The sequence below is a fragment of the Propithecus coquereli genome, unplaced genomic scaffold (assembly GCF_000956105.1).
Source record: "Propithecus coquereli isolate 6110/MARCELLA unplaced genomic scaffold, Pcoq_1.0 Scaffold138, whole genome shotgun sequence".
Taxonomy (NCBI): domain Eukaryota; kingdom Metazoa; phylum Chordata; class Mammalia; order Primates; family Indriidae; genus Propithecus; species Propithecus coquereli.
In genome coordinates, this window is record NW_012138080.1 from 3533932 (window position 1) to 3539346 (window position 5415).

The 5415-nt window shown below is 43.7% G+C and overlaps 1 protein-coding gene across 1 annotated transcript in view; it reads left to right on the forward strand.

The window, feature by feature from the left end:
* The first annotated feature begins 971 nt into the window (after nt 1–971).
* Nucleotides 972–5415, forward strand: part of KIAA1841 (KIAA1841 ortholog) — a 58594-nt gene continuing 54150 nt past the window's right edge. Inside the window, exons 1-2 of the mRNA XM_012639232.1 lie at nt 972–1018; nt 3610–3744. The gene's annotated coding sequence lies outside the window, so the exon portion shown is untranslated. The remainder of the gene's footprint in view (nt 1019–3609; nt 3745–5415) is intronic.

Sequence of the window (5415 nt, forward strand, 5' to 3'; positions counted from 1 at the left end):
AGTTTGGTCTAAAAGATACTTTTGGTGTGTCTCAGGTCAATTTTCCTGTTCTACCTAAGCAAAGATACCAAATGACCTGCACCAAGAACCGTTTCATCCATTCTTTAGTCAGAGTTCTTTCATATATTCCCTTTGCTTCTGGATTCAAGGTTGGTCACATAAGATCAGGCTCCGAGGATCTGGCTGCTAGGAGACCAGACGCTAGGAGGGTGGGGACGCTGCACTGCGACAAGCCGGCAGTGAAAGCTAGAGGGAAAGGGGACAGCGCCCGCCCCGCAAGGCCGCAGTCCTCCGCTGCCGCCCGTCTCGTTCCCGCCCGCCCGGCAGGAGCTCCTCGCTCATTGGCTCCGCTGCTGTGGCGCTGGCCTGCGATTGGTCGGGCAGCCTCGGCCCGGCGCTCGCCCGCCCCTCGGCGCTGGTCCCCGGCCGCCGCCTGGGAGCGGGTGGGGTAGGCGTATGAGGGCGTCACGGTCCGGTTAGCGGGCTGGGTCGGGGTTGCTTCATGGCGGGAGCGCGGGCGGTGCCGGCCTCTACAGGTGACAGAGGCGCAGCAGGGGCCGCCGCGGCCCTGTGGAGGTGAGCTAGATGCCGAGGGGCTCGGGTGCCCGACGGGTAGCGGGAAGGGCGGCGACGGGCGGTACCGCTTGCAGCCAGCCTGTTCCCGCCGCGGCCCCTCACCCACGGCGGGGCGGGCTGGGCCGGGGTCCCGCTCGCCCAAACGCGCCCACGCACAGCCCGCAGCACCCCAGCAGCCCCCCGGCCCGTGTCCCGCAGCCCGCCGGCTCCACATGTCCGCAGCCCGTCCCGCCCGCGCACCAGATGGGGGAACGCCAGCCTCGCCGGCCCGGCCGCTCCCGGGTCCTCTGCCCCGCATCTGTCTCCGCCTCGTCCTCGCCCGGCGCCTTTGTCCGCCCCTCACCCGCTCCGCTCCCCGAGAGCTGCGTCTAAGCGGGAGGGAGGCCACGAAGGTCTTGGGATTCCCGGAGGACACGCCGCACAGTGAGCCTCTGAGCCCAAGGTTTGAAGGGCTTGGATGTACTCATCCTGGGTTTGGGATGTGATTTTTCTTTTCCTTCACCATCAAAGCCAACTGTGGCCAAGGGTCAGGAAGCCTGGGCACCAGGCTTCTCCCTGGTCCAGGATGACTCAGTGTTCCCGCCACCCTCAGTTATGCCAAAGGCCTTTGACCTGCCCTACTGGCCCCCCTCTCTTCCCATCTTGCCAGTGCCTAGGAAAAAAGTCTCTTGTCTACAATAGCCTTTTTCTCCTTGGTGACAAAAAGACATCAGATGCCTGTCTGGACTTCTATCTGGTGTGGGAGTGACTTAGGTTAGTCTTATTAATACATACACATAAACAAAGATAAGGGAATGGGGGAAGGGATTTGCCTCCCAAATTGTGTGGTGTGTTCTTAAAAAATGTAGTCTATTAAACAAATTGAATTTTTATTTTTGGTAAATAACATTTTACCTTAAGCAAATTTAAAATTTTGATATTTTTTCATGAATGGGAATGGATTTAGTAGTAAGGTAATTTGAACTTTGAACTTTTCTTATTGGCACAATTTTTGATAATTTTATACGTTTTTTCCAGATGAGGTATACTGTGGCAACTATTTCAAGAGAATTTATGTTTTATTAAGGATTATCCATCAATGCTATGCCTTTTATACTTACATTCAGACTCCATAAAATAATGTCTTGAACATTCATTTAACTGGAATTAATGCTAGGCAGTCTAACCTTGCTGAGTATGATTCAGTTGTGTGAAGGGAAGGTTGAATTTTTCAACAGAAAATTTTTTTTACATTTAGATAATTTAAAGTTTGCTGTGTGGTTTTTGTTTTGTTTTGTTTTGTTTTAGAGACAAAGTCTTGCTCTGTTGCCCAGACTAGAGTGCAGTAGTGCAGTGGCATCATCACAGCTCACTGTAATCTCAGACTCCTGGGCTCAAGCGATCCTCCTGCCTCACCCTCCTGAATAGCTGGGACTACACCACCATGCTGGGTTAATTTTTAAAAATTTTTTGTAGAATTGAGGTCTCACTATGTTGCTCAGGCTGGTCTCCAACTGCTGGCCTCAAGGGATCCTCCCACCAAAGTGCTGGCATTATAGGCATGAGCCACCATGCCCTTAAAGTATTTTTGAGCTTGTCTAGCATAAATATGTATCATATTTGAAATATACATATAAATTTTTAAGTGTTTGACATGGACAATGTTCTTGAACTTTTAAATGAATCTTTTTGGAAGTGAAGAAAAAATAGTACCCACAGTACTTGCTCTGAATTCCATTGTAGATTGTTTTCTACCGTGGCCCAAACAAATTATAATAAGACATCCTATGCGTTAACATGCCTCCCAAATTGTGTGATATGAAAGTGATACATGTACTAGGCAAACAAGCAGAGAACAAATGCCTTGTTCATTAGTGAGAAACTAGGTCTTTCAAGAATTTTGTAAATTCCCAAAACTAGATTGATTAATCCAGCAAGACAATGTAGATACTTAAATATTTAAATAAGTTATGGTAATGTTGTGTGTGGAAACTAAATGAATGAATGAATGAATGAGTTGTGGATCCTCAGTTTGGAGTGGGTTTCAAAAGTTACATTAAATCTGTGTTAAGGTTTTGTGACTTTCTCATTAATTAAGCAAACATTTTTGGCACTATCTGCCTTGCTGGTAACTCTTCTGGGGAATCAAAAATAGAAGGCCCAGCGCATCAGAGAAACCGTATCCAGTGAGTTAAAAAGAAAAATGAATAGAAATTTCTCAAAGCCCTTCCAAGCCTGCTTTCCCAAGTTTTTCCCAATCATTCTAAGACCTTTTCCAAGACTGCTTTCCCAAGGTTTTCATCAAACTCAGCTGGAGATATGAGAAATGGCATTACTTTTGGATTCATTCAATTTTTTCACCAGACTTTGAGATGATCAACTCTTTAAAAAAGAATGAAGTTCTGTAAAATCTATTTTCTAACAGGTACAAGGCAGTGCTTTACAATTATTAAATTAATTTTTGAAAATTTTTTGTGCCAATAATGGCCCAAGTAGGGAGGAGAAAAATAATAGTAGTAATAAATTATTTATTGAGCACCTTTTGCTGAGTGCTTTATATATAGTATTATTTAATCATCACCGTAACCTCAAAAGTAGGTATAATTTTCCGGATATTATAGCTGAGATAATTGAGGCCTTAGGTTGTACTGCTAGAAGTGGTAAAGCTGGATAAGAATCTATAGCTGCCTCTTTCTACTCATTTTATGAATCTGTTTAATCCAGGGATCTCTGGAGTGGTAGTGCTACTACTACAAGCATTGTATAGTCCTCATTCTGTGCCAGGTAACACTTTTCATATATCCTCAAAAGTATGTGAGTTCCAGCCTGAGCAAGAGTGAGACCTGTCTCTACAAAAAATAGAAAAAATTAACTGGACATGGTGATGTGCGCCTGTCGTCCCAGCTACTTGGGAGGCTGAGGCAGGAGAATCGGTTGAGCCCAGGAGCTTGAGCTATGATGACACCACTGTACTCAAGCTAGGGCAGCAGAGCAAGACTCTGTCTCAAAAAAAAAAAAGTCTGTGAGCTAACTACTATTATTTTTGTTTTACAGATGAGGAAATTGAGACACAGAGATTAACTAATCTGAATTAGTTAATACCTTAAGTGGTAGAAACGGTTACAAATTTGCAGTCTGGCTCCAGAGTCTACACTCTTAACCATTACACCATACTGGCCCTTCAACAAGGTACATCCCTGGTTGGTAGGAAGCTACAATTTTAGAGTGCTTAATGTTTTTCTTTTTTAATTTGTTTTTAATGTTCATGGAAACGCATGTAGGATACCTTCATGATGTTTACCACCTGACATCCTATACCAGCTTCTTATGTAAACAATTACATAGTATTAATCACAGTTAACATTTATTGAGTACTTACTACATTCCAACCCCTGTGCTGTGTTTTAAATATCTCACATAATCCTAAACACAATCCTAGCAAGTAGATACTGTTATTTTATGCTGCATCTCATTTGTGAGATCTTTCATTGTGTTCAAAGTGCTTTCACAAAATAATCCCTTTGATTCTCTCTACAGTGTCAGTCAGAAGTATTACCATCACCAAATTTTATTGCTGCAGTTCAGCAAGGATAGATGACTTACCTTGACTGGCATGTGATAGAGCTCAAACTCAAACCAGAGCTCCAGACTCCCATGTACACTGCTTTTTCCATTGTACTGGTCTGTCAGTGGATCTTTGCTTTGTACTTCTTGTCCTAAAATAGACCACATTTTTCAACAGGAACAGCTTATATTTGGAGATCGTGTTCCCAACCTAGAATTAGCGTTAGTCGAATCATAGATCTGACTAGCCATAAACCTCTGTCATTATTTTCATCTGTAAATTTATCTTCCAACTTTAGATACGGTGCCTGGCACATAGTGCTAGGGGGCTCAGTAAATGTTTGAATAAAATAAGAAGTGTCTCATATACATTGATATAAAAAGGTTCCTAAAATGGAATGGGTAGTTTCTTTTTCTCTTTGATACCGCAATCTTCCCCGTGCCACCACCTCTCAAACAGGAGCTTTCAAAATTGTTTCATTGACTCTTAACTAAATTCAAAATGTATTAGGTTCTGTCCCTCCCCACCCTCAGCCATTACTCCCAATCCATTGTCTCCGTCATGCTATTCCTACATACATCTTGCATAGAACAGAAAGAGCATGGATTTAAGAGTCAGTTTTACCTGGGTTTGAATCCTAGCTCTGTCTCTTTATTAGCTAAATAAGTACAAATTACTTAATTTCTCTGGACCTGTTCCCTCATTTTGTAAAATTGGCGAGAGCACCTATTGTATAGGGGCAAGGTAAGAATTTATTGAAATAACATATAAAAGACTTAGCACAATTCTAGGCTCCTAGAAGATACTCAGTAAATCACAGCCATTATGTGTCACTCCTCTGCCCCTCCATGGCTCCCCTCTGCTGTGGCTCTTGGCCAAAATGATATTAATATGATATTAACAATTGTCTGTTTGTCTGCCAGTGTTCTTCACCAGGCTACTTGAGGACAGGTCATAATAGGGATTTTTGTATCCCTAATGTGTGGCATGTAGTTGGGGCTCACTAAATATTTGTTGAACCACATTCAGTTTGGAAAGCCATCCGGAGCCTTTTTTCTTGGTAATCCTATTGTCTGAAAGTCTTGCACACCCTTGACTAAGATGAAGGTCACTGGATATTGTTATTCAGGGTCTCCTGGATTGAACTAGAGGTTGTGATGGGAGGAGAGATGGGTGGGGAGCCAGGTGAAGAAGCTTGGGAAGCCTCCACTCTGCAGGAATGTGTGTGTGTGTGTGTAAGTAGTAAACCTTATTAGGCCAGTTGTCACATTACTTCTTTTTTTTTTTTTTTTTTT